This window comes from Falco peregrinus, chromosome 2 (genome assembly GCF_023634155.1).
Source record: "Falco peregrinus isolate bFalPer1 chromosome 2, bFalPer1.pri, whole genome shotgun sequence".
NCBI classification, from domain to species: domain Eukaryota; kingdom Metazoa; phylum Chordata; class Aves; order Falconiformes; family Falconidae; genus Falco; species Falco peregrinus.
In genome coordinates, this window is record NC_073722.1 from 5,821,999 (window position 1) to 5,848,723 (window position 26,725).

Here is a 26,725-nt window from a genome sequence, read left to right on the forward strand (position 1 = left end):
GGAAAAAATCTTAAGGTACTGAAGAAGTGTACAGGCACTTCGTATGTCAAGACTCCCTACTAAAGAAATATCTTATATTCTATAGGTATTCACTGTATTAGATAATATTTTTTTAAATGGGAATTCATACAGGTCTCTTGAGATCAGTGGCCCCTTTTGAAGGAGGAATAGTGCATAAGCCTTGTTACGCTGGAATTGAGGTTGACCCACTGGGGTGGTGTCTCATGTTCATTCTCCCTTTTTTTGCCCACCCACTGCCTTTTCTCTTTGGAACAGATAGTTGAAGGGGAACAAGTATCTGAAAGCAGTCACTAAAAGGGAACATTTTAGTTCTTCCCGCTTCATCTGGGCAATTTATGTCACCAGTGAAGAAGTGGTACTAGGTTGTCCTGCCGTGCTGTGGCAGACGTGCCAAGCACAGAGCCCTTGGGGCAGGTTTCCTTGACCAAGGAGTAAAGGGGTGGGTATCAGAGCCTTGTGTTCAAGAGGGAGCAGTCTGGCTACAAGTGTGCTGTGTAAATATCAAGAAGTATTCATACTCCACAGACTGCTGATGGAGTCATAAGAGGAACAGGTTTTTTTATCATGAAGTTGTTTTGCATAAGTATATATACTTCTCTATATTTTCAGAGTACACAATGTGTGTGAAATATCTACCTTGTTCTTCTAGTGTGTGGTTTTTTGGTGTGTTATTTTTAAAGAACAGACAACCAGAAGAAAGGTGGTGTGTAAAGCAAAAGGTGGCTTCAAAGGGTTAGCACTGAGGGGTGGGGAGGCAATCTTGCACCTTTGTGGTTCATATCCCATGATTTGTCAAATAAATAATTGCACTTTTTAATAACAAAAAATGTGGCTATCATAAAATAATATCAAGGAGTGAGGTGTATTCAATTTCTACTTTTCAATAAGAATCATTGCTTTAATATTTTTCTAATTTTGAAAATTAATAGCAGCTTACAGAATAATTTTGCAATTCGGAGTTCAGAAGCAAGTAAAATGAGATACATTACTAGGCAACAGTAGAAGTTTGGACTCGATCTAAATTACATGAATTTCCTTTGCCTACAAAGTTTGAACAGCTTCTTTTTGCTGGAGCTGGAGGCAGTGTGAACATTTAAAAGTGGGGTGGGGTGTGAGCAAGGGATAGTCCTGATGATTCTGCTCTGTTCTGTTCCTTGTCTATAGTAGCTGCTGGTATGGCACAGTGACTTATTTTGACATCTCCACATATGTGCAACATACAAAAAGAAGAGAAATACTTCCCTCATCCATGCTAAGCAGATTTTAGAAACGGCAGTGTGGCAACGCATTTGTGGTATTGCTGACAAGGCTATAACTGAGCCACACTGTTGTGGAATCCCAGTCTTCAGAGAATCTTTATCAAGTTTCAAGACTCATGACAGTTACTAATTTTGGAATACTTTCAGTGAGGCACTTACCAACGCAGCTGAACTTCGGTTTCATCTATTAGTAATTGCTTCCAGAAGTTAGCCTGAGTGAGATAGAAAAGTTCATCATCTCCTGACCAGGACAATGGCTGTGTGAAAAAGGATTCCACTCTGTTTTAGAGCTGCAGGCTGGGGATACGGTCTGTTCTGGAAGACAAGCTGGGTAACCAGGCGGTCTCACTTCATCCCCACTGTGTGTCTGTGTCTGGATGACCCAGTCTCCTGCTTCACTGCTAGTTTTAGATCTGCTAATTCTTTTCTCCTTGCCTAACTACTCGGAGCAGTTTCTTCAAGTTATTTCTGAAGATTTCTCTCCACTGATAAGCCTGGAAGGTCTCTGGTAGCATGGCAGTGTTTTCTATTTTTTTTTTTTTTCCCTGCTGTTATGTAAACTTCCTCAAGAAATCCTGTGAAATAACTGCTTGAAGTGGCTAGGAAGTTGAGGAGGTAAAAACCAACCAAACTCCTGGGGCAGTCCCCCCTCCTTTGGCTCCTTGGTGACAGTGATATTGATGGGTTAGGTTATTGATACTGAGTCTTGTGTGTTGATATGCTGACACTAGCTCACTAGCACAGTGAAGTCGCTTGCCGTGTGTGTGAATGCAGATCTTGACCTGCTGGCTGGTGCAAAGTGAGTGTGCTACAAAACTGAAGTCAGTGCAAGAGCTGAGCATGTAGATAAAAACGTTTGGTAGTGACATGCGACCTGGTTGGGTGGGTCTTAAGCTTGCTGTGTTCACTAATGTGTAGAAAAATCATTAAAAGACGTGGAAATGTGCATAAGAGTCTCTCAGTTATTGAGGTAGAAGGAAATATTTCTGTAGCTTTCAATGACCTTGTGAGTCTAGCCTTACTCTATAATTAAAAAAAAAAAAAAAGGAAGGAAGTGAGCTTTCTTGAATTTCAAGTTCTTTTTTAAATGAGTCAGCACAGTCTAATCTATACTATGATTAAGTGCCTCTAGCCAGGAGATTTAAAGAAGAAACAAATACAGTCTTGTTAGTCCCCTTCCTCCGTCCTCCTGTCGTGCCATTTCTGTGCCTGTTATTTTTGCAGTCTTGACAGGCGTGTATCTGTATGCAGAGAGGACACACTTGTGTGTACACATTCTCACACGCACACCCATCCTGCTCTGTTTTAATATGATAGGGTGATGCGAAGTCTGCTGCCTGGCCTTGTCAGAACTTGACAGATCTCTAAATATTGTATTTCTTGTTGCCATAACACCAGGAAAATAGTATGGGATACTGAATTATAAATATAGCTGAAGCCTTGGGGAATAGGAGCATTTCTAAACAACTTGAACCTGTGTCAGAGCACGATTCGTATAAATAAATGGGATCGTAATTACTGAATGCTAACTGGGTATTTGCCTTCTGTGACGCTCAGCCTTGCTAGACAATTATTATACTAAGAGATTGTCTTTTACCAGGGTACAGTTACTTTTTCTGTTTGTTTTTCTTATTTTATTATTCACATAAGCCAAGGGAAATTAAAAGCTTTCTAATCAGTCATGGATCTTTGTACTGAATTAGCGTGAGCTTTATTTAGCAGGTTTCTATGCAGTACATTCAGTTTACAATGGGAAGAAGGTTGAGGGTGAGGAGAGAATTCGACAGGTCTGTTGGGAAACAAACAGATAAACATCATGCTGAACTGAATTATAGATGAAATATAAACTCAACTATGGGAACAAAACCACATTTTTCATCTATAGAAATATGACAAATGGATTGAAATATATTACCCTGAAGCAATCTTTTTATTTCAGACTACAAATAAAGTTCTAAAGAAAATAAATTACATAAAAGGTATCATGAAAAAATTGTACATATTGCCTGCTAAAGCCAGAAAACTAAACTGGCTGTCATTCTGCATTTGGGGGGAAAAAAAAAATAATCTTACTTAGGTGTCTGCCCATCTGTTATGCCATTTAAAAAAATGTATTTGTGTGTTATAGTTTCTTCATATTGAAGAACCTCAGCAACCTAATACAATTTTTCACAGTTGGCAAGTACGCTGCAGTCTTCTAAAGCTTTCTTGAGGTTGGAGAGTGATATGCGTTACTGGAAACTATATGTCTAGCTATAGGGTGGACAGCTGAGCTCTAAATAACTGAAAATATCAGCTGCAATTACCACTCATACTGTGACTGGTTTTTGATAGTTGTGATAGTTTGAATTTGCAAGATGTTTGGAAGGAGATTTAATAAAAGCAAACAAAAGCAATCTGAAGCTTTCTGGTTTCTAGCTTCAGTACATGCTTAGAGAAGAACTCAAGTAGTAAGGGTCACGCTGCAGTTTTGAATCTTTACAGAATTTTATGATTATCCTAATAATCTCAATACAGAATTAAATAAAAATAAATGGTGGGGTTTAGATTTGTGTTTCATTTTGTTCACAAGAGCACCAAACCTTGATTATAAAATGCAATAAACCAGAAGTGATTGCTAATGGTCTGCATCAAGGTATCTGACCACCAGTGTATGGAAGACTTAGCTGGTAGAGGCCTGACAGTTGCACTGTTCTGATGGGAACTGGCATTTATTGGGAAGTAATTCAGCTTAAACTGAAAAAAATTGGTATGTAGTTTAAAAATTTATTTTTCTTTTGGATTTTAATCAAGAAATCTGCATGAAACTGCAATCTTTACTTCCTCATCTGCTGCTAGTGAAACTTCCTCACCTGAAGTCCTAGCCTACTGTTAGTTATTTCCTAAGGACTGTTATTGTATGAACAGACTGGTAAGACCTTGGATAAAAATCAGAAACAAGAAAGAAGTCTTGGGAAGTTTGCTGATAATCCCATGCTTTGAACTTGCATTTTTTGAGTGAAGATGTGTGGAGTTTTAGGAACCAGAGCTGTGCATCAGAGTGGCTATTTGGGGAGGGATGGAGGAGGCTTACTGTTTAAGATTGTAACAATTGACCAGATGGACGAGGGTCTTTCTAAAATCCTGAAAAACTCCGTCTTTGTCTCAAAAAGTAAGCAGAGAGATTAGGCTTGGAAAGGTGTACGTGCACGGAAAATGATGAACTTCCAAATCTTCATATCTTGACAATATGGTCTTAAGAATGAAAACCATCATGTAGGTTTACAAACTTTCTTTGCCCTTTTCTGTTAGTTTTGCAACATTTACTCTTAAAGATTTACTATGGTCTATATACAGCAAGAAGAATGCCACTTAACAAAATATTTGGCAGCACATAGCATCAAAAGCTGATGAATCCCTAGCATTATTGGTTATACATCCAAATGCAATGTATCTTCACCTTGAAATCTGTACCTGTACTTCTCAATTGAACCCAATCTACCTTAGCTATTCTTGTATTCATTTTCTCCCATCATCTCAACGTCACTTTTATTTAGCCTTTTGAAAAATTAAAGGGCTTGAACCACATATGATGATGCCTGTTTGCAGACTAAAATTTTAAGTTGATTACAAACTATATAGCTTAAACCCGAAGAAAACAGAAAACTCTAAGCTAAATGAAAAACTAAACTAATTTTTTTTTTTTTTTTAAATTACTAAAAAGCCTGTAGAGTGAGATCCAGGAGACCTGTTTTGTACCTCTGGACTCTATATGCTTTGAAAGCATATAGACGGAGGCAGTGTCTCTGTGGCAGCCGGCTTGCGGCATGCATGAGTGCAGCACATGTGGGTGACGACAGGAGCAAAGTTGCAGTGGCATTGCCTTTTTCTCCAGGCTTCCTGCCTGAGCAAACAGCACAGCTTTTACAATCTGCACAAAATCTCGTATTACCCAGTCTCTGCTGCCATAAATCTACCATGGCTATACGTGTGGTGTCATAAAGAGTCGGACATGGGGAAATAAATGAAAGATAATGGATTTTGTCTTCCCTTTATCTCATGCTTTATGGAATTCCCACAAAAAATATAGAAGAAATTGGGCTCCCTCTTTTTCTATTGAAGGAAGGAACATTAACCTTTTACCTCTGCCTCACCTGCCTCGGCTTGCAAATATAACAGCTGCAAATAATATTAAATGTGCCCACTGAGTAGCAATTCAAAATCAAATACTACTTTGTCAAGTTTATTGTCTTCTACAAGGCCTGTATTTCTAAATGCTTTGCAAGAGTTAAATAACTGCTAATGCTACATGGTCTAAATTCCAAAACAGTGGAAAAAAGGAGATTGCATATACTGAAAAGAAAATCTGAAGACATCCAAGACAAGTAACAGATGGCAAGAGAACTCAAAAGGGGCAAGCAAGGGAACAAATTATATAGCTGTAAAATAAGTGGAGAATGGCTAAAGGCAGAGGGAATTATAGGGATAATTTTGTCTCTGTCAATTGGGCAGAAAATAGACTGCTACCAAAAGAAAAGAGAAAAGGCAAATAGTCCATGGTGGGGGGAGGAGGTGGTGGAAGATGCAAGTGCATGAATGCTTTTAATCAGTGAGGAAAAAGAACTGGTAAAGAATGAGACGAACTGAATGGGGAATAATTTTTTTGTGCCTTGGAATTTGCATGTCTATAGAAACCTGTTTTTCAGTCCGTTTTGTGAGAGATGTGACACATGCAGACAGTGGAAGAAAGATAGTGTCAGAATTGATCTGTACAAATATCTTGTCATATAACCTGGCTAAATCCAATGTTGATGACTTCCTAAGCTTCCATTGGAAATTTCAATTGGAAAGCAATACTCTTCACTTATTTTTTCAAAACCCCAGAGACAGTAATATTGCAGGTCAAATGATCCCTACTTAAAATCTACTTCTAGGTCTTGTCTCAATTCTATTGGCTCAGTGTGAGTAGTGATCAGCCAGGAACCACGCTGACTTTGATGCAATCCACTGGGGACACTTGCAAGGTCAGGGCTTTTTCTTGTGAAGCACTTTAGGATCAGGATACTGCTGAAATGTGAAAAGTAGCAGGCAGTGTAAGTTCATAATCTCGCATTTTGGGAGGATGTCCAGCCCAGCCTCTTGCAAGTCTGATCTTGAAATCCTTCAAGGACGGAGTTCCCACAGCCTCCCAGGGCAAACTGTTATGGTGTTAGATTAGTTTCATAGTGCTGCGGGTTTTATTGTTGTTGGGTTTTTTCATGTGTGTGGTGTTTCTTGTTTGTTTGTTTATTTGTTTTTTTCCTCCTGATACTCTAGTTGGAACCTTTCCTGGTTGAGTTTTCTAGTTTGGTCTCTTGTTCTCCTGCCTGGCAGTGCTGTAAAGATCCTGTCTCTGTCTTCTCTGTTAATCTCTTCTTACGTATGGGCAAGCTGCTGCTAGCTGGTAGCTTGGTAAAATTGGTCAAGTTTGTCAACATCCTTTTAGCACTGGGATTACCAAAACTGGACGCAATATTCCAGGTACAGTCAAACGAACGCCAAGCAAAGGGGAATAATAAAAATCCTGAAACCTTTGGAGAGTGTTTTGTCAAGGATAATGGATTATACCTCTAACAACGCCAATGTGATGGACCAGAGTTTTTATTGAGGCTGTACCTGGCTACCATCCTAGAAACAATTCTTCAGACAGCACTGCTTCCCTGAAAATAGGCTAAATAGAAATTTGGAGCCTGTGGAGCCATTAGGTTGTATGTCCCCTGTCTTGTAAAAATGAAAAAGGATCACAGAGCTGGCCTCTATGGTATCTTTTCCTCTTTATATGTGCAAAATGATAGCAGAAGCTGTGAAGAAGCACAATGAAAAGTCAGTAATGACTGGTAATCTTATTTCCCCTACAAATGCCATAAGAGCAGTTCTGGAGCACAGGAATGGAATGATGTCTTAGCACCAAATTTTGGCAGGAAGAAATCTTTCTTCATACTGATTTGATTTCTGGAAATGCTAAGTGTCCTTCCTCATAGTAGCATTTGCAGTTGCATGTGAGAACCTGATGAATAAAAAGTAATTGGGTCCAAAATGTATGTTGCTCAAAACTCTGCAAAGTCTAGTGAGGCTGCCTTACTTTACACCCTCAGAAGTCTAGCTTCAATGCTATTTAATTGCTGAGGAATTACAGAACAGAGTATCAAAGCATTTTAGTGTCAAGTCTTAAGTGTATTATGGAAGAGACTAAGAAATGGTGCAAAACTTTACAGGGACATCCATGAATCACAGAATTTCCGTGGTAGTTCCAGCAAGAGAGTGGGATGTGGGAACTGTGGCTGGATTGTTGTTGACATGAGCATCCTACTTCATGCCTCCAATAGGCAAGCAGAGCCCTTCCACCTTATCAGCTCTCCTCAATCTCATCTGCAAATGACATCTCTTTCTTGTTAAGGGACGCTCAGCTGAAGGAGTTGAGAGGCTTTTTTTAACTCAGCAGGCAGCTTTGCCTGAAAGGAAAGGATTTGTTTGTAGGCTGACTCTAACGTTGTGTGGTAAGGAGGCTTTTTGGCCTTGGTCAGAAGTGCAGTTGGGAAAATGAGGCATTTTTGTTCATCAGCAGTTCTTACTGAAAGTAATGGTACTCCTTCACCCCTCACGTTTTTAAAGGCAGGAGAACCTTGTGCTTCAAAATTGGGAAATTTGTAAAGTCTGGAAGGTTAGCACCACTAGTAGGTTTAGTCCTGACCGTGAAGTGTCTTGGCTGAAGTTTGTAGGGAAGCGGGGGGAAAAATGAAATATAACTGCATTCTTGCATTGCTGCCACAAGATCTCATGGGACTTTATGATCTTAACTATGCCTGGGAAAGAGGTTATATTGGTGTCACTTCCTACTCGGAGAACTTCTGTAGAGGAAACTAGGCTGAGGTTTGTGGCAGGGTAGCATAAATACCTACTCCAGGGCCCCTGGGCTACTGTTCAGCATGGCTTGTGCTAGCAGGTGTGAGGAGATATTCCTGCTTGCGAAATGAAGGGAGAGCAGGGAACGGATTCAGTCTGCGATGGAGGTGGCAAGAAGCTGCTGGCTTGCAAAGCGCAGCAGTCAGCGCCGAGTGTTGTGAGCTCAAGAAGCCACGTTTGAAAGAATTTGATGATCTTTCCTACCTCATGATTTATGAAGAAACTCAAAGCCTGCTAGTTCTTGAAAGCATGTGATTATGCTGGTTTGTTTCCTGTTGTGCTCTGTGGCCTTTGTCATCAGAAAGAGGGAATGGCATTTGAGTAGCTGGCGTGCCCTGTGAAAGGCTGCATTGTGCCGTACAGCCCTGACCTTTTCAATATTCTGTCATCTAAATGCCAGTCGCCTCTTCAGAGCTTCAATAGCTCCTGGAAAGTGTGAGGCTATGGGGGACTGTAGACTGCAGAAGAGATGGGGTAGTGTGATTCCTTGCCCTACACCATGAAACATGACGGGTATTGCTCTGGTGCAGCTCTCTGAGCGATTGCAATGAGGACGGGCTGAGGGAGACTGCAGGTGACCAGCTCTGTGCTTGTGGGCTTCCAGAGGCCGCCTGTGCAGAATGGTGTGGTCAGATAAAATAAGTAGGGAAATGGCATTTCTGTTGATGGGTGAGGCATTGCTCGCCTTCTGCAGACAAGGTAAGACAGTGATCCTCAGGTGCTGTGAGCTGCTGGGAGGATGAACAATGTTCTTCTACGCCTCCCCTGTCCGCTGTGCCTCTGGTCTGTTTGGGTTGTAAGCTCTTCAGGGGAAAAGACCCTCTTGCTTGGTGGGTGCCCAGTACAACAGACCCTCCTTGGTCTTTGGCTGTTACTGTAGTAGAGATAGATGGTGATATTTGCATATGGAAAGCAGGTTGGTTTTTTGGTTTGTTTGTGTGGTGGTGGTTTTTTTTATTGTTGGGTTTTTGGTTTTTTTTCTTTTAGTTCACCTTATGATTTTGCTTCTAAGTCCCTGTCAGTGATCTCTGAAGAAAACTTGAAAGTTATGTATGACAGAGAGCTCACCTGAGTGCTGAGGCCTCACGCCTATTCAGCTCTGTCTTGTCCGGCCTCCTTCCCTAATGCTGTCTGACCGTTATTAAACTTGTTAGAATTACCTTTGACGGCCCTTGAGATCCTTCTGACCTGTAAAGCCTATGAATAAGTAACTATGGGGGGGAAAATAGAATTCTAACATTGACGTGATAAAGAAGTGGTAAAGCAGCAAATCCCGTTTAGGATCCCCCGTGTCAGGAGAACTGGATGTTTTTTCTCTTGCTTATTCAGTTTCTCTGACCTTAGGCAACTTGCTTCACCTCTGTATATCAATTTTCCAAACTTTAAATTTGGGTTACTAATCTAGATCAAATTGCACATTGTTGTCTTGATATATGTACAGAGGAAGTCATGTTATAGTTGCAAAATTTTGAATTATATTGTAAAGTTCTAGAAGCCAGGGAATAAAGAGTCAGTATAGCATCAGTCTGTTTTCTCCTTCTGAGTCTGTATTCTTGCTCACAAATAGTATTTAAGGACCATTTGAGTACTTTACGTTGCAACAAGTTACAAATGCCAAAATTGTTAGGCCATACTTTTTTTTCCTACAAATTCCTTGATCCCTACATCATTGAGAACATCAGTGCTTACTGAATTCTATATTATGTTTTCTGGGGGTTTTTTTGTTCAAAACATGGCCTGTGACTCATTTGCTGTGTGCTTTTCAAACCCCACTTTGAATACTAACTTGTTAATTTTCTTCTTGCTTTTTTCCACGGCACTTATTATTGCAGGAACCATGCTGAGAACCAGTATTTGAGTTCTGGAAACTTGAAAAATGTTTCTGTTCCAAGTCAGTGTTTTCTGTAGAACAGAATTTTGATTTTATATTTTGGAAGTACTAGCAGGGATGTGTGTATATATATGCACAGATCTGTGTATGTAAATATAAAACAATTCATTAAAAATGCTTAGCTTTGATGCTTCTGATTTCAGTTTACATTACAAAGTTGAAATACATTTATTTTTCAAATGTCAAGCTACTGTAATAATCTAAATGTTTAGACTTACTGCATTAAATATTGGCAATTTTACTGGGTAATTACCACATGTGTATTTGGTATTTAAAAAAAGAACAACAGAAAGATTTACGTATATTATGCTGTAATATTAAGACCCTACCTTGTCCAGTGAATTTGGAAACATACTGTGCATGTGGCCAGAGGACTTGAGGAATTTAACAGCCAGTATGGGAGGCAACTCAGGTTATTTGGTTTCTGTTGAAAGGCTCAGAGGTCTGCAGTATGTGTGCATTCCACTGAAACACAGTTTTTTTGATGGAAACTTTTAGAACAGCTTGACTAATTATATGCATAGTCCATTCCCTGCCCTGCCAATGACTCCTCCTGCTGAAGTCAAATGTGTTGGCAGTTCAGTCCAAGATGTTGAAGATAATTGTATTGGAATAGTTTTGCAGGTTGGTGTGCAGCCACCTCCTGCACATGCCGTCTCTGGAGTACCATCACATTGCATGCATGGTGCACGCCGGTTCGGCGTTACTGAATAATGTATGAATGAGGGAATGCATTAACAGTGAAAGTCAGCAAGGTGCTTAGTCTTTGCTCCAGTGGCTTTGCTCCGTATAGTGCAAAGCAGCTGGGAAGCTGCCTTAATGAGAGAAGGGAAGATTTATATTGGCTTAAAGGGAGCTTGAGATGTCTGTCCTGGCATGACTGGAAGGAAGGAGGATGGGAGCCGGAGGAGTGCTCTGTGGCTAGGTGTTATCCAGGGGACTTGCATTTACCTCTTATTTGGCCTGGATTTAGGTGGCAGTAGAGAAAAGAAGATAATGCAGAATGGCTTAGAAATCCTATTTATCTCTTTTCCCTCTTCAACCTCCGGAACAGGGAATTCAGTCTTTCAGGAATAGTTCTGCTAATCTTGCTGTTTCATATTGAAGCTCATGTACATGTCTTTAAATGTAAGCGTGTCTGTAAGAAGGATTCTTGGGACATGAATGGCTTCAATTGCTGGAAAACCCTATGTACATTGCTTGTTTTTTCTTCAATCTTTTTTCTTTCTTTCTTTTTTTTTTTTTTCTTAATAGTAAGACTTCTAAATACATTTCACCCTTAAACTTACTCCTGTCCAGTTTTTAGAAAGCAAGGAGAGGGAACATTTGTACTTGAAGGTATACAGATTTTTCTTGTCTCTGCTTTTCTTGTGTTGATATCATTTCTGTCCCCTCAAACTATACCAAAATCTGCAAATGTTTTTCTTTCCTAAATCTAAAAGATTTTAGTTTTTTCCCAAAGAAGAAGTCCTTCCTTCAAAAACTACATTTTTTGACATAATCCTTAGCAGACAGTCTCTGCCCATGACAGTGCAACTTGTATTAAAAGCAATGTTTAAAATAGTAAAATAGAGCAATCTTGGATTTTCTGAAGTACAAAAGGTTCTTATAGATTCTGTGAGGTGTTTGATTACTTTTGGAAAAGCACATTCAAATAGATACTAGTTCTAGTTGTAGAGAAGGGCAAGCAATCTTTTTGAAAAGCAAGCATAATGAAGACCTGCATATTTCATGATATAGCATGTGCTGCTCAGGTGCAGAGGCAAAAATTCAATACTTTACAAGTGTGTCTGCCCAAACTGGAGCAGAGGTAGCTATTTTGCATCCCGCCAAAGTGTGTTTGATCTTGGAAGTTATAGAATATTTGTTTTATGACTATGAGAGTGCCAAGAAATTCTTTGAAGCCAAGTCTGTAACCTCCGAGGCTGAGATGGAATAGGATGAAACAGAAGAGTTACTGGAAGATGACATTGTTAAAAAAAAATAAAATACAAAAAACCCCAAAACCCAAACACAACGACCTTCCCCTCCAACTCTTTTTAAACCTGCCTCATTTAATTATATTGCCTGTCATGACTCTAATTCTTTAAATTAATTATGGTGACTGATATGGAGTCTGATTTACCTTTTCCAATGTATATGTGATATGATGGATTGTGATTAATTGAAATCTGGAGGTCTGAAGTTTGATAGCTTGTGAGGTACGGTTTGTGATACAGCCTCAGCTTCCATTTTTTTATTGAACTGTTTTTTCTGAATGTCATTAGTCAGAGTATTAGACCCAGAGGGAGACCATATAAACTACAGATCACTACTGTACAAAATTCCAAGTTTTCCTTTTTTCTTTCCAGACTGAGGTAGCATATTGTACTACTGCCCTGAGTGTTTTTACAGACAGAAAAAAGCAGTGATAAAAACTATCATTTGAAAATTAAATTTGTACTTGCATAGTGAATTGTTTGCGATACTGGTTCTCCATGGACTTGCTGGTGTAGCACAGTATGTAAGTGTAGTTGAAATTGTTAAATATGAATTTATACGTCAGTCCCTGTGCGGGCCTTATAGTTTTGCCCCTTGCTTTTGGCTGTTGAGTTCAACCCCCTGCAGTCAGTTGTGTGACACCATGCTGGAAATGTTCAGTAGAGGGAGTTGATTGGTGAACGGAAGCATCCTCAAATGTCAGACTTGCCTAAATGACTCCCCTGCTTCTAGTACTTCAGTCTGAGCTGAAGTCAGTCTTTCACCCCCTCCCACTCAATAAAGTAAGTTCTGGGTAGCTCTGTGAGAGACCTTGATAACTTGAACAACTTGATCAACTTCTTTTTTTTTTTCAATTGCCTTACTAATACTCCTCCCACTGGATATTATTGTATTTGTGTTTTGTACAGAACCTCAGTCATTCCCAAATCCTGAAACTAATTTTAATAGGTATAGAAATAAGATATTTAGGACTTGCAACCGAAGCCTTGAAACTGTCAGATTTTGCTGCTGCTTTTAAACTGTTCTGAGGCTGCTTTTATGCCATTGCAATTGGATGTTGCAGAGGTTACAGATCTCAACTGCGTATGAAAGTCTAATATATGAAATTATGTTGTTTTATTGAAGAAATCAGTAGAGGCAGGAGACAGATTACAGAAACAGCTTTAATAGAATTTCTTCACTATCTTTTATTCCTTTTCTATACCATTACAGGCAGCTAGTTTGGTTTACTTTGAATACTGGACGTGACTGTGGTTCTTCTTGAAGATTGGAGGTGACGAAAGGGGTTATCGGAAAGAAACTCTGCGGGCAGAGCTATTAAGAGACTCTAGTAGAAGGCTGTAGTTCTGCAAATAACCACACTACGTAGCAGCAATGACTATAGAGTGCAGGTGGTGGAGAGGCTTCCCTCAAAAGCTTTGAGTGATTACTAAACAAATACACAGTGATGAAAATGCAATGGCCAAAGATAATATTCTGGGAAGAACTGAACACCTACCACCATTGCAACTCTTTGGTTACATAGACAGCAAATGAATAGTATGTAATGCTTCAGTCTGTATCTCAGGTAATGGTCACTGACAACAGGCAGTTCTGCTGCAATACCTGAATAGTGTTCAGCTTATCTTAGGCAAAGGAGGCCAACCAAAACACTGCTGTAGCATTCTGAAGAGTAATGATGTGCACACACACACACACACCCCCCCCAAAAAAAAGTAAGGCTCTTCCAAGTGACTAAATGCTTTCAAGCTGAAAAGCCACTATTTTGAGTTTGGGAACTTAGCTTAATGTCTGATAAAAGGCAAGACTGTATTCTGAAACATAACTTTCCTGAAGTTATTAATGAACACTCGAAGTTTTAAACCTAGAGAAAGCAATAGAAATGTGCTTGACAAAAAACCCGTGATACTAAAGGAGTGATACAAAAGTACTGATAGATGAGAAAGGCATGTAAAACTCAGTTACTACAGTGTGCAGAACAGCCCACGGAACTGCGCCAGCTCCGATAACTGATGGAAGACAATGCCTGATATTTGGAGAAAAAGATAAGTGAACAGCAATGGATCATATTATGTTGCCAGAATTTGTAGAGCTTGTGTGGCCTGGAGAAGAGGGTTGAAAATTAAGCTATTAGCTCTGAGGAATTCCTCGTGGGAACAACACCATAGGAGAATATGAACAGACCACTGCACAGATAGCAAAAGAGCCACTGACACATACGACAGTATGAAGTAACAAGATCAGCAATGAAAAAAAAGCAGTGGTCAGCTGGAACACAATGAAGTGAAAATTTCTTCTCAGGAAGAGAGTTTGTGGAGTAACAGGGAACAGCGTTCTACCTTTAAACATACAAAAAGTATTCAGTCATCTTTTGGAGGACGTTTTCTCCCCTGACTGTACAGGAAATGTAGATGCCTAGGTTAAGGTATAAGGTAAGGTGTCATATGATTACCCTGTAAATATATGATGGGTCATCATTGCCTATTTAATCACATTTTCAAGGGAGAAGTGATAGGTTTTAAACCTACCAAATCCTCAAATTCCTTGGATAGGTGTACACCAAGACAGATGGGAGAAGATGACCTTCAAATCCTCTTTTGAACGAAGAAGTCCCACATAAAATGGACCTGACATGATTCAACTATAATCCAGTTCATGACTCTGGGAAAAATTTTAAAAGGTAGAAATTAAAAGTAATCCTATCTTGTTGATCCGAAATCAAATAGAAAAAAAATCACGTTAGTCAATTTTTAGAACTGATTTCTATGAAATACTTGTTGGTCTTAGTAAACAAACAAAACGTGGGATCACTTTGTGAACAGACCCCCAAATATGTTAGTTAATTACTTCCTACCAGTTACCATGAGAAAACTGGATGACACAAATACTTTTTTCTATAACGACAAGATTCTGCCAGGTGGCTTAGAAACACATGACTGTGTGGGACATGTTGGAGGTTTATTGAACATTTGCTAGTTTTAGTAAACAGAGGAATGGAAGGATTTCAAGTTGTATGAATTACTATAGTCTGAGAAAGGAGCATGTGGGGAAATACAGCCTTAGGAGACATATCAGTATGAACCAAGTGGCATATGAAATGACCCTGGAGATAAGAGTCTAAGCTTAGCATTTATAACCCAGGCACTGAATGAAGCACCACAGTAGCCATCTCATTGGCATAATGAGCTCAGTATTTCTTATATCTGGGCTGTAATTTCAATGCCTCTGCAGGCACTGTAGAACCTTTTAGATCTTCCTAATTCACCCTGCAAAAGAGAAATTTCCTGTCTAATCCTATCCCTATTTAAATTTTTACATAGGATCATTAGTAGGGTTAGCTGTAAGGTGTTTGTCTCATTAGTGTGTTGCTGAAAGAACTTAACCTCAAGAGTTGCAGTTTTACTCTACATTAAAATGTTATGCAAATTCCCCATCTCACTCAGGGAATCAGAGTGAAACACAGACGCTGTTTTATTATTCTCAACTCACTTTTGACTTGTTTTACTAGGCTTTGGGCTCAACAGGCCCAAATGTAATTAAATGCTTCCTTTGTGCTATTTGGAAAACCCTTCATTAGCAGTGTTAGCCTCCTTCAAAATTAATGCTGTGCACGCCAAATTGACCTGCACAGGAGAAAAATATAAAAATTGCTTTTTAGAGCCATAAGGGAGTGAGAATTCTTCTGCTTTGTAGCATTGTTCTAAGCTTAATATAGATTACGCTTATATATAATCTCACCTATTAGAGAGGGGGGCTATTAGAAACCTATTTTTCCAGGTTAGTCTGGGATCTCCACTGATTTTGTTAGGAGGAAGGTTAAGGCAATGCTCTAAGTAGTCAGCAGGCTGGGTAAAAATTTAGAAAAGGGGGAGGAAAATGTATGTGTGTATATTTTCATAATGTTAGCCCAAACTAAGGCAATAATGGTGACTTTAGCTGGCTTGCTTTTAGGCTTGAGGCTGTCTTGAACCCCAGACTGAAAGCATATCTCAGAAATATTAACTTCTAGAAGTTAAAATGAGGTGTACCTGAGCCTTCTCTATGACAGAAACACATTAGAAAAATAAATCTGTTGGCTTAGTTGCAGTAGGATACCATTGGTTAGAGATACTTGATTTCCACCTTGGGTTATTTTTAAATTAGCATGACTAACACAATAAACATGATAACATTCAACCAAACTGCTGTTATAAGCAAGTCAGTTGGGCTTCTTGTAGAATCAAAGTCCTTCATTTTTAACCTGACCCTGCTACCCACCACCACGCAACAAATTTGTAACTGTCTTTTTGTAACTATTTTGTCATAATTAATAATACAGTATTCACATGCTGACTTGATTATTGATCTTCCTTCCTTCTGTGACTGTATCAGCTTTAGGCAAAAGGTGCCTGTATGTTTACATGGAGTAGCTGGGAAAGAAAGACTAGTTCAAGACAAGAAACCTGGTTTGGAAATTCCTTGAAAAACCTGCTGAGGTGCTTGGCTTTTAACACATTGGTTTCTCTTGACCTTGTAATAGCTTCTGAAAAAGAGCTGAACAAAAAACTTCAGCAGATGTATTTTTAAAGACGTTGTCCTTCAAGTCAGTGGGACCCTTAAGGGATGCTAGTGTGTTGAAACAAGCTGTGCATTGTCTGAAGAGGTTGTATCTGCTTTGCCTAATATTTAGAGATGGTAACATTTTTGGTCAAGCAGATGTATGCAGACTGCCTAGGACCAAATATCTCGTGTTAAAGAACGTGTTTGTTTTGGAAATGCTTCCTGTTTACTGCATGGCACTGGTCAGAAGGTCTTTTGGAGACTGGCAGTTTGCCAACCTGCTTGGTGTGTTTGGTAAGACACCTTAATAGACCCAGGCTTGCTCTCTATGAGGCTGAGAGAAATACGCAGTTCTATTTGAACAATCATACTGATAAACCAAAGGAGGATGGGGGCAAGCAGCGATGCAGGTGTGATGTTATATTGCTGAAAGCTATGAATGTCTTCACTAATTTTTGTAACAGCCACATTCGATAGAGTTTTGCAAGGTTTTAAAGCACCAAGATGACTTCTCTCCTTTCATTTCCAGACAAGTCATTTCCAGATCCAATGCAGTGACTTGGTACTTTTCCCCTGCACTTTTCTCACATATAAATGTGAAAAACTGATCTTGTCAGTACAGAAGGTCTATTATCACTGCCTGATGTAGTCTGCAGGATTTCTGATTTTTTTCTGGGGAGTTTTGCTGTGGGCTTGAGTTCTACCAACTCATGAAGAAATTAAGACATTGAGCAGTGATTCTGTGAGTGTCTTGGTTCATAGGATATAAATATGTTGCAACTCTACAGGAAAAAAGTAGCAGGAATATTTCAGTTGAGATCAACGAGAGTTACCAAACTGTAAAACTAAATTTACAGCTATTTGGATACATTTAACTCTAAGTATGGTGAACTTTACTTGAAAGGTTGTCTTTCATGTGCCAGTGAAAATGTGAAAAGATTATTTTCCAGTGCAATTCAACCTGCTTTATGGCAATTATAGGCTCTGGTAGCAGAACACAGTATGAGAACATCAGAAAAATTGGATGAGTGGTTTGCATTCAACCTTCTTAAATAGGAACACATGAAATGATTTGTACGAAATAAAAGCCAGAGTGGAGATGGTGATAAAAAAACCCCTACCAAACAAGCCTCTAATGCAAAGCCCTCCTGTGAGCTTTTGTCTATAATGACATTCGCATCTGCTTGTGAAGATAGGTTCTTCAAAACAATAGGAAGATATTCTGCCAAAAGATTTCCAAATCTTTTGGAAACTGTAAAATAAAACAGCCACTCAAACTCCATGAAGTTTCTATTACGTACTCTTCATCTTCAGATTAATAAATTACAGGATTTGAATCTACAATGAAAGCTAATAAGCCTTGATAAGATCAGCATGACTTTTCCTCTTGAATGAGTATATGGTCAAATAACAGACATTGTAGTATCGTTATGACAACATAGCACATTGAAATAATGCCTGAAACGGCCCATTAAATGAAAACGTCTTTGGGCACTTGACTATCTGATCTGTGGAACAAACATTTCATCACTGTTTATTGAGGGCTACTTATTGGGGTATTCAGAAATTTCTAATAAAACTAGTGACAGAACAATGCTGTGAGAAATTAAATTTTCTGTTAGAAGCATAAGTATTTTTTCTAAAAAAGTCACTGTTTTCCAATAAAAGCAATCTTATTACTGATTTTTAAATTAACCGAAGTAACCTAAGACTTAGGTATTAGAGCCTGCTCAGTGCAAACATCTGTCTGAGGTACAGTGGCATTCATAATAGAAAAAAGAAATGTTAGCCTGCATACAAGAAAAGGGTAAAGCATATATTATTATGGTATTGAAAACATGGGTGAGGTTCTCACCATTTAAATATTAATCTTTCCTCAAATATGGAGAGCATCGATGCAGAGTTCTAATTCCGAAGTCTAACTAAGGACTGAGTCTGAACACTTGGCTCCCACAGTTGCCCCAGCACCTGATGTAGAGCTACCATGGAAATATGTCTGCAGGGCATTTTTGGAGTCCACTCTGTCAGGGGGTGCATAGGTATTAGTAGACCAGAATTTTGCTGGTTCTGAAAACTTTAGGATGCAAACTCTAATATTATGAGTTCTTATAATATTGCCAGCTAATGGTTATGAATCATGCTTCCCTTGAGGCAGAAATCATTATTTGACTTCAATGCATCAAACAAAGAAGTTGTGTTTTAATCCTTTTGAACTGTCCTTAGTTTGATCCTTGATTGGGTTAAAATGCCATATGAGAAAACAGGGAGGATAATTTAGTGTTGTCATCCATCTAAGTAATAATGATGCACTTTAATTTATTGGCATCTAAACTCAGAGGCTTGTAAATGTCTGAAAAGAAATAAATAACTGAAATCAAACTGATGACAGAAACAAAAAGCATATTCATATATTCTATTAGTCTGTGAAGTAAAATAAGAGTAGACAAAACTCATTTTTTGTTTATCACAGGAGATTAAGGGAAATCATCCTTCATTATTGTTTAGAGACTTGAACAGATAGCGTAAGTAGAAAATTGATGAATATTTACCTGGTTGTGTTCTGCAGTGACCACTTGCATCCTAGTCAAAGCTTTAGTTTCTGGATTTAGCAGAGAGGTTCTTTGGTTTGTTGTTTTGGTTTTTTTTTTTTGAGAATCATCACAGAATCATAGAATACCACATTGGAAGGGACCTCAAGCATTGTCTGGTCCAAACTTTCTTGGCAAAAGCACGGTCTAGAGAAGATGGTCCAGCACCCTATCCAGCTGAATCTTAAAATTGTCTGATGTTAGGGAATCCACCACTCCTCTGGGTGGTGTTTGGTCTCATTGCGAAAAATTTTCCTTTTGTGTCCAACTGGAATCTCCCCAGGAGTAAATTCTACTCATTACCCCTTGTCTTTTCCATGTGAGTCCTTGTGAAAAGGTAGCCTTCATCTTCTTTGTGGCCACCTTTTAAATACTGGAACATGGTGATAAGGTCTCCCCTAAAGCCTTCTTTTTTCAAGGCTGAACAAACGCAGTTCCCTCAGCCTTTCCTCAGAAGGCAGCCTTCCCAGTCCTTTGATCATCTTTGTGGCCCTTCTCTGGACCCTCTCCAGCCTGTCCACACGTTCTTTTGCATAGCAGGGACCAAAACTGAACACAGTATTCCAGGTGTTGCCTGACAATCACTGAGCAGAGTGGGATGACTTCTTTGTCTCTGCTGGTGACGCCCGTGTTGATGCAACCCAGCATCCCATTGGCTTTCTTTGCTGCAGCAGCATGCTCCTCACTCATATTAAGCTTGTTGTCCACCAGGACCCTGGGTCCTTTTCCACAGAGCTGCTCCCCATCTGGGTAGATCCCAGACTTGCTGCACTCCTGGATTATATTTTCCCAGGTGCAAGACCTTGCACTTGTCCTTGTTGAACTGCATAAAGTTCTTGTTAGCCCACTCCTCCAGCCTATCCAGGTCTTCCTGCAGCGTGGCTCTCCTTTCTGAAGTGTCCATCTCCCCACTCAGTTTGGTATCATCAGCAAACTTAATCAGGGTACATTTAATCCCATCATCCAGGTCGCTTACAGAGATATTAAACAGCATTGGGCCCAATATTGATCCCTGGGGGATTCCACTTGTGACTGGTTACCATTTTGAAAGGGAGCTATTTACCACCACCCTCTGGGTGTGACCTGTTGCTTGCCCACCACACAGGTCACTTGTCTAGATCATAACACATCGGTTTCTCTAGAAGGCTGAGGGAAACCATATTGAAAGCCTTGGAGAAATTCAGATAGACAATGTCCAACGCTCATCCCACCTCAACCGATCAGGTTACTTTGTCATAGAAAGCAATCAGGTTTGTCAAGCACTATTTGTCCTTGGTGAATCCGTGCTGGCTTTCCTCAGTCCTGTGCTTCATTTAACTTGTGATAGCCCCTGGGAGGGTTTGTTCCATAACTTTCCCAGGGACTAAAGTAAGACCGATGGGCCTATAATTTTCTGGATCTTCCTTTAAGCTTTTCGTGTAGGTGGAGATGACATTAAGTCATCTTCCAGTGTTCTGGGACATCCCCCAATCTCCATGGGTTCTTAAAGATTGTGGAGAGTGGCCTCACAATGACATCAGCTGGCTCTGGACGCATGTAGATAATCCTAGAAATGTGGTATCGCCACCAGAGGCTGTGCGACCTGCCACTATTTTACCAAGCCTAGCTAGGTAGCTTGCTTTTCTTGGCTTTGTAGCTTTGAAGCAGAGGAATGTGGTATTTCAAGAGTTCATAAAACTGTAAGAAACTCCAGGCTTGGAAAAGCAATCGTTTTCTCAGTGCAGTGGAAGGTTGTTAACCTTTCGAAGCCTGCAAGCTGGATGCCAAGACTGTACTTCCTCCACGTTGTGCTCTCAAGGAGTATGTCATAGGCAGGGGAAGACACTGTTTTCCAGGCTCGTGCAGCGCCATTTCAGCCCAGGGTATGGTTGAGGATGGAGTTAGGAACTAAAGCAACTTGATGGTATTTGTGGCAGCATCCCTCCTGTCTTGTAACCTGGGGAAGTCGATGCTCTGAGTTACCCAACAGGACCCACTGAAACCCAGCTCCTGAATAGCTCAAGAGATGCCCTCCAGTCGCTCGTAGTGTAAGAACAGCTGCCAGTCTCGTTATGAAATAGCATCCCTCTTGGCTTCTGCTGCAGTTTGGGTTCCGCAAATGAAGTGTAGAGGAGAGAGCTGTAGAGAAAAAAGACTGCGGAGACCAAAGGAAACTGACTATCAGAGAGCAGGGTGGTACCAAGGGGTTCGTAAGGTTTAACAATTAAATAAATATTTTGCTAACAGTTTGTTTGGTTGTTACCGGATGCTTCAGCTCAGTAAACACCTGTTTGCAAGATATAAAATCTTTGGGAAAATAAGCGCAAGGTTTAATAGTGAGATTTGATGGTTTTGCTGAGCTCTGCTGGAATACTTTGATTTGGCAAATGAATCTCCCACAACTTTTAATGCAGGGTTTAAAGGAAGTTCTTTAGCTGCAAAATATGCTACAAAAGTACCAACCCCCTTCTGTTTACTCTGAACCCTCTATGAACTAATGCAATTTCTATGGTTCCTCCACAGATTTTTTAAAAGTAGGGTTTTTTTAAAATTCATTTTTAGTCTTTGTGATATCCCAGAGGCATCATTCTGCATCTTCTGAGTGGTGATTTCCGAAAATGTGAAGAGCTGGCACTGGGCTGCTCTTCAACATTAACTAGGGTTTCTTTTTTTTTCCACCCTAAGTACAATCTGATATGGCACTCTTGTGTTTGTTTATTGTCAAATCCTAAAAATATTAGTGTATGGTGCCCACACCTTTAAATAATGAAACTATATTTGTTTGCAGATACTCTAATCTGTTGTTAATAAACTTGAAAGAATACAGTCTTGTCTAATAAACACATCAAACTAATGGGTACCAAAGCAGTTCAGAAGAGTGTTTGTTGTTTGGTGTTTAGGTTTCAGTCAAAATTAATCAACAATGGATGGGGCCTGCTGTATTTATTAGCAACACAAATCCCTGTGATTCAGTGCCAGGTCCCTTTGACTCATTCCAGTGTATGCTGGCACGGGTACAGGACTGATAAATACTTACATCCTTGTGACTGTGAAAGGAGGAGGGGGGGAAAACTGAGCCGAGAAAACAGTCCTCAAGACTGGCATGAATTCCTTGAGAGCCATTTTGAATCTCTTTCTATACAGCTAGCTTGTAAATGGGAAGTCATTGATTCAGGAACAGTAGAAGCTTTTTTTCTTTGTGAAACCTTCAGCTTTGCAGATGGCTGGCTGCATAAGCCTGCATGTTTTTATTCTCGCTTCCCCTCCACGATACCCTCTCTCCGCAACTTTACTTTTCATTTTCCTTTGCTTTTTATTGAATTGCTTAAAAGGCTTCAGTTATTGAGAGGAGAAATGCTGTTGCAGACATGCTCCTTCTTGGGAGCATCTGTAAACGTCTAAAACATCCCTTGTCAGAGAAATTAAAGTGAAGGTGTTTGAATTCTTGTTGTTTAATTTTTCTGTTCCTGTTGTGAGTTAAAGGCAAATTATGGCTCATTCTGTGAAGCAGAGAAGAGAATTACTAGCACAGAAATGTTTCTGTCAAATTAAATGAAAATTTTTACTGATTCTCTTTGCACCAGTCACTTGTGAATCTGGAGATACAGAGATTGCACTCATAGTGATTCTCTGTCTTGCAAAAAATGGGAAAGACCATTTTCCCCACACATACCCACTCTCACTTTGCTTCTGGAACCTGAAATTCTGAGTCTAGGAAGCCAAAACACTCCAATTCTGGACAGAAGTATGTTGAATTTCTTGTAAGAATTACTTAGTGATAAACTGTGCTAGGAAACAAGTTGCAGCATGTTGTTCATGCAGTGCTGGAATTTCAATAATGTTATCTCCGAGGCTAGCAGTTGCGTTTGATACTGATAAATAAACCAGTCAGGTCACAGTATCTGCTACAAATTCTTGCTCTTGACGTGACACTTGCTGTTTTACAGCTTTGAACCCAGTTTTCTTTTTCTAATGGGCAAATGACTGATGAAAGTTCGGGACGCTTTCTGAGGAAGAGGGGCTTGCAGCAAAAGGGACTTCTGAAAAAACTGTTTGAACACAGAATTCAGTTGCTAAATATGGGAGAAACGATGATATGGAAAAAAATTCATTGTGGCAGTATTGCTGTATGTCAGCCTAATCGTACAGGCTTTGCTGCTCTCCGCTGCCCCCAACTTCAGAGTTTACAGCCATTTTAAGATGTGGCCAAACTGCAATTAAAATTAAACAAAATTCCCCTCTGAAGAGAATTTTGCAGTCATGAAACAAGTGTGAGAGATCTGCTTGAATAAGGACAGCCAGGAGAGGAGGCATGGTAGCATGCAGCTTGCAAACAGAGAAAGCTACAAGAAGAATTAATGTGAAGTTTGTTTCTGTTACTACCGTGACTTTGGCTTTTTATGGTTTTCATCTTTCAGGTAAAAGGATCACATTTTCTCTTCAAAATTCAAGGATATGTTTGTTTTTTAACATCAATCCAAATGCTGGTGTCCCTGCAACAAATGTTTGGAGGTTTTGGAGGGTGGGAGACACAAGGGAAGTGTCCTATGCACTTAGGGTGCAAAACAAGTACTTTAATTCAGGGAAGACTAGAACTCCCCTGGGGAGGTAAAACGTCTCCTTTTCTGAAAAAGGAATTCTTGGAGAAGAGGAAGACCCAGTTTCTATTTCACAATTTATCCTGATATTTCTCACTCTTAGACTAGGTATGAAAAGACATGCAAATTGTGTTTTTACAGAAAAGATAGCACTAACTCCTTTTGGGTCTGGTTCCTAATGTCATCATTACTGTTTGTCATATGAAAGAAAAGCAGGGGTGGTTCTCACTTGTAGGTAGAAACAGCCTGTAGACAGTGTTTGCAGAAATATCAACCAGCTTCTTCATGGGACTGTGTGTGTGACTTTCTCTCAGGCTAGCTCTGCCGATGCTGCTCTGCATCAGAGGCTGCCTTTTTGTTGTGGGGTTTCTTTCCTGAGAGAAAGCCTATACAGATAAGGGGAAAACCAGGTTCTTGTCATTGAGAGCTTCATCTAACAATGACGGTGGTTATATTTTCTGTCTTTCTGAGTATAATACAGAACATGTGTAGTTTCTGGTTACTTCTCGACATCAGCCACTTAATTTCATCTAATAGTAATGGTCAATATCCCCTTGAGGGAAATAGTAAAAACAGGGAAGTACAGGGCAAGTGAGTTAGTATTTCCTCATGGAATTCATCAGGGGAAGAGAATGATCAGCCTCACAGAGTGTGGGTCTCCAGTACGATGTAGGATCATGGCTCACGCTGGCACCACAGCAAGCATGAATCTACCGCCAGTAAGGTAGATGCAGAAAAACTTCCCTGGTGAGTTATAAAAACTGCAGCAACAGGCCCCTTGCTGGATTGACCGCTTGGCTTCTTTGCAAGTTCTGTGACTAATATTAAGCACAGGACTGTGCTCTTCTCTCAAGTCAAATAGCAATCGTCGGTGTATAGGAACTGAGCCCTAATGTGCAGAAGCATACTGCACAAAACAAGAGCTGGTGGGATGGGCATGACTGAGTTTCCTGGAAAAAAATACTTTTCAATTTTAGTATAAGCCTAAACTATTTAGAGACAGGCTCTATAATGGAATGGTCAATGCCCTAGCTGAAACACCATGCTAACCTGACAAACTGATTGGTGTAAGAAAATCTAAAATTTCCAGCCTTTGTTTTGGGTCTCCCTGCTATCTTCCATCTAGGATTCCTCCAAGATCCATTGATGAACAGATTTATCTATGTAGTATCATATTTTCTTGGTCTTCAGGAAATCCATTCTGCCTGGCTGAGCCCCATAAGAGCTGCATCTTCAGTGTAAGCAGCTTTGTAGGAAGTATGATCTATAGAACCCCTCTTCTTGGGGAGATTTAGACCAGTGACTCCAGGACTAGATTGCAAAGGGTGATAAGGATTATTATCCAAACAATTGACCTGTTACCCTGAGCAGAGATAAGATGCTTGGGTTGAACACAAACCTGTATAAGTGGTACAAGTCACAATAGCATGTTCTTGCAGACATCTTGCTTTGGTACTCCTACGTCCTTTACTCATGAAGTGGCTAATTTCAAATCTTACCCAATACCCCTGCGATTAAAACAAATCCTACTTTTTTTCCTTATTTTTTTGGGGAAAATATAGACTTCCTTTAGAAATAGTGAGACTGCCTGTGAAGGAGTTCAGTGGGTGGAATTACTCACAAGGATAGTTCAGTACCTTGAATAGTTGCCTTGGATATAATTTGGCATTTTCTGGTTTGAGAATGTGTGTTTTACTGTTCTCTCCCTCTTTTATTGTTGTTCTGGTCGATGTTCTCTTAGGTGTGGAGTTAAAGTACTGTATGGTGAACAAATAGTTCAGGAGAGGAAGACTATGATTCAGAATATGAGCTAAGTATGAGTTAACTTTTCTCACACATTTATTTTTCAAAACTATTTAGCAAGTGATCTAGGAGAATCATCTTTATTAATTATATTGTTCAATAAATTTTCAGTGTCTTCGCAGGCTGAAATATCTGTGAGTTCCAAGCTTTTGAGGCTATGAAATTTATTACTCCGCATCTCGTGGTATCATATCTATGTCTTGTTATTTGAGTGTAACTGAATGATCAAAGTCCTGATTTTGAGGTGAATGTTTTAATTCATTTTTGGATAATATATAAAAATACTTGTATAAAAAGTTCAGTTCCTACCGCTATTCTTTTGAGTAAGCTCATTCACTAAAACAGTTGTGTAAAGTGATTGTGTAGAGATCATTTTCTCTTTGCTCAAAGTATTTGCTCTTTTTCCTTCCCCACTGGCACTTTTGTTTAGCTAAGGTCTATGGAATAACCACACAGTTTCATTACATACACAGCAGCTATGAAGAACTACGTTCCCAGACTGTGCATTAGCAAGGTGGCTAGAATATTCAGCAAACAACTTTCCTCAGCAGATTCTACTGTTACTGATAGATGGCTTTGCAGCTTAAAAATACAGCGTACAAGCTGTTTTTTTACTTATTTTCCCTTTTAGGATCATTTGGGTTCTCGCAGAAAATTTGGTTTCAGTGAAGTGGAGGCAAGTTGTGAAACTGTTCTCATTGAAGTGTTCCAAAGAAAAAGAGGAAGGCTGAAGTGCCTTTTCATCATTAGGAGGTAAAATTTCGATATTGTCATTGGAATCTGTACTTTGTGGTGTTTAGACAAGCAGGTGCAAAAAACCACCTTGAGTTCATCATTTTTGTCCCTAGGATTTCTTTTTATGGATTTTTTTTTTTTCATTCCTAATCAGAATGAAACTAAACTTCAAGATCTTCAACAAAATGGATTTTTTTTTACCTGGCACCTGTTCTGAGCATTTACTGTACTTTTCTGAGGAGTAGATGTACTTTAAAATTTGGCAGATATTTTGAGGAAGATGCAGCTGACCTCTGTGCAAGGATTCAGAACGTGGATACTTAATATTTTTAGCTGTCTCGTTGGCAAAGGTCTGTGTGGAGCAAGCAGCTGAATACTTTCCCTCTTTTATCTGAAATGCATATACATGTC

At 39.6% G+C, this 26,725-nt stretch overlaps 1 long non-coding RNA gene across 5 annotated transcripts in view; it reads left to right on the forward strand.

The window, feature by feature from the left end:
• LOC114010328 (uncharacterized) overlaps positions 1 to 26,725 on the forward strand; it is a 256,726-nt gene that overhangs the window by 62,269 nt on the left and 167,732 nt on the right. For all 5 annotated transcript variants that reach the window (XR_008745765.1, XR_008745766.1, XR_008745764.1 and 2 more), the window contains exon 3: positions 26,211 to 26,332. This is a non-coding gene — a long non-coding RNA (uncharacterized LOC114010328). The remainder of the gene's footprint in view (positions 1 to 26,210; positions 26,333 to 26,725) is intronic.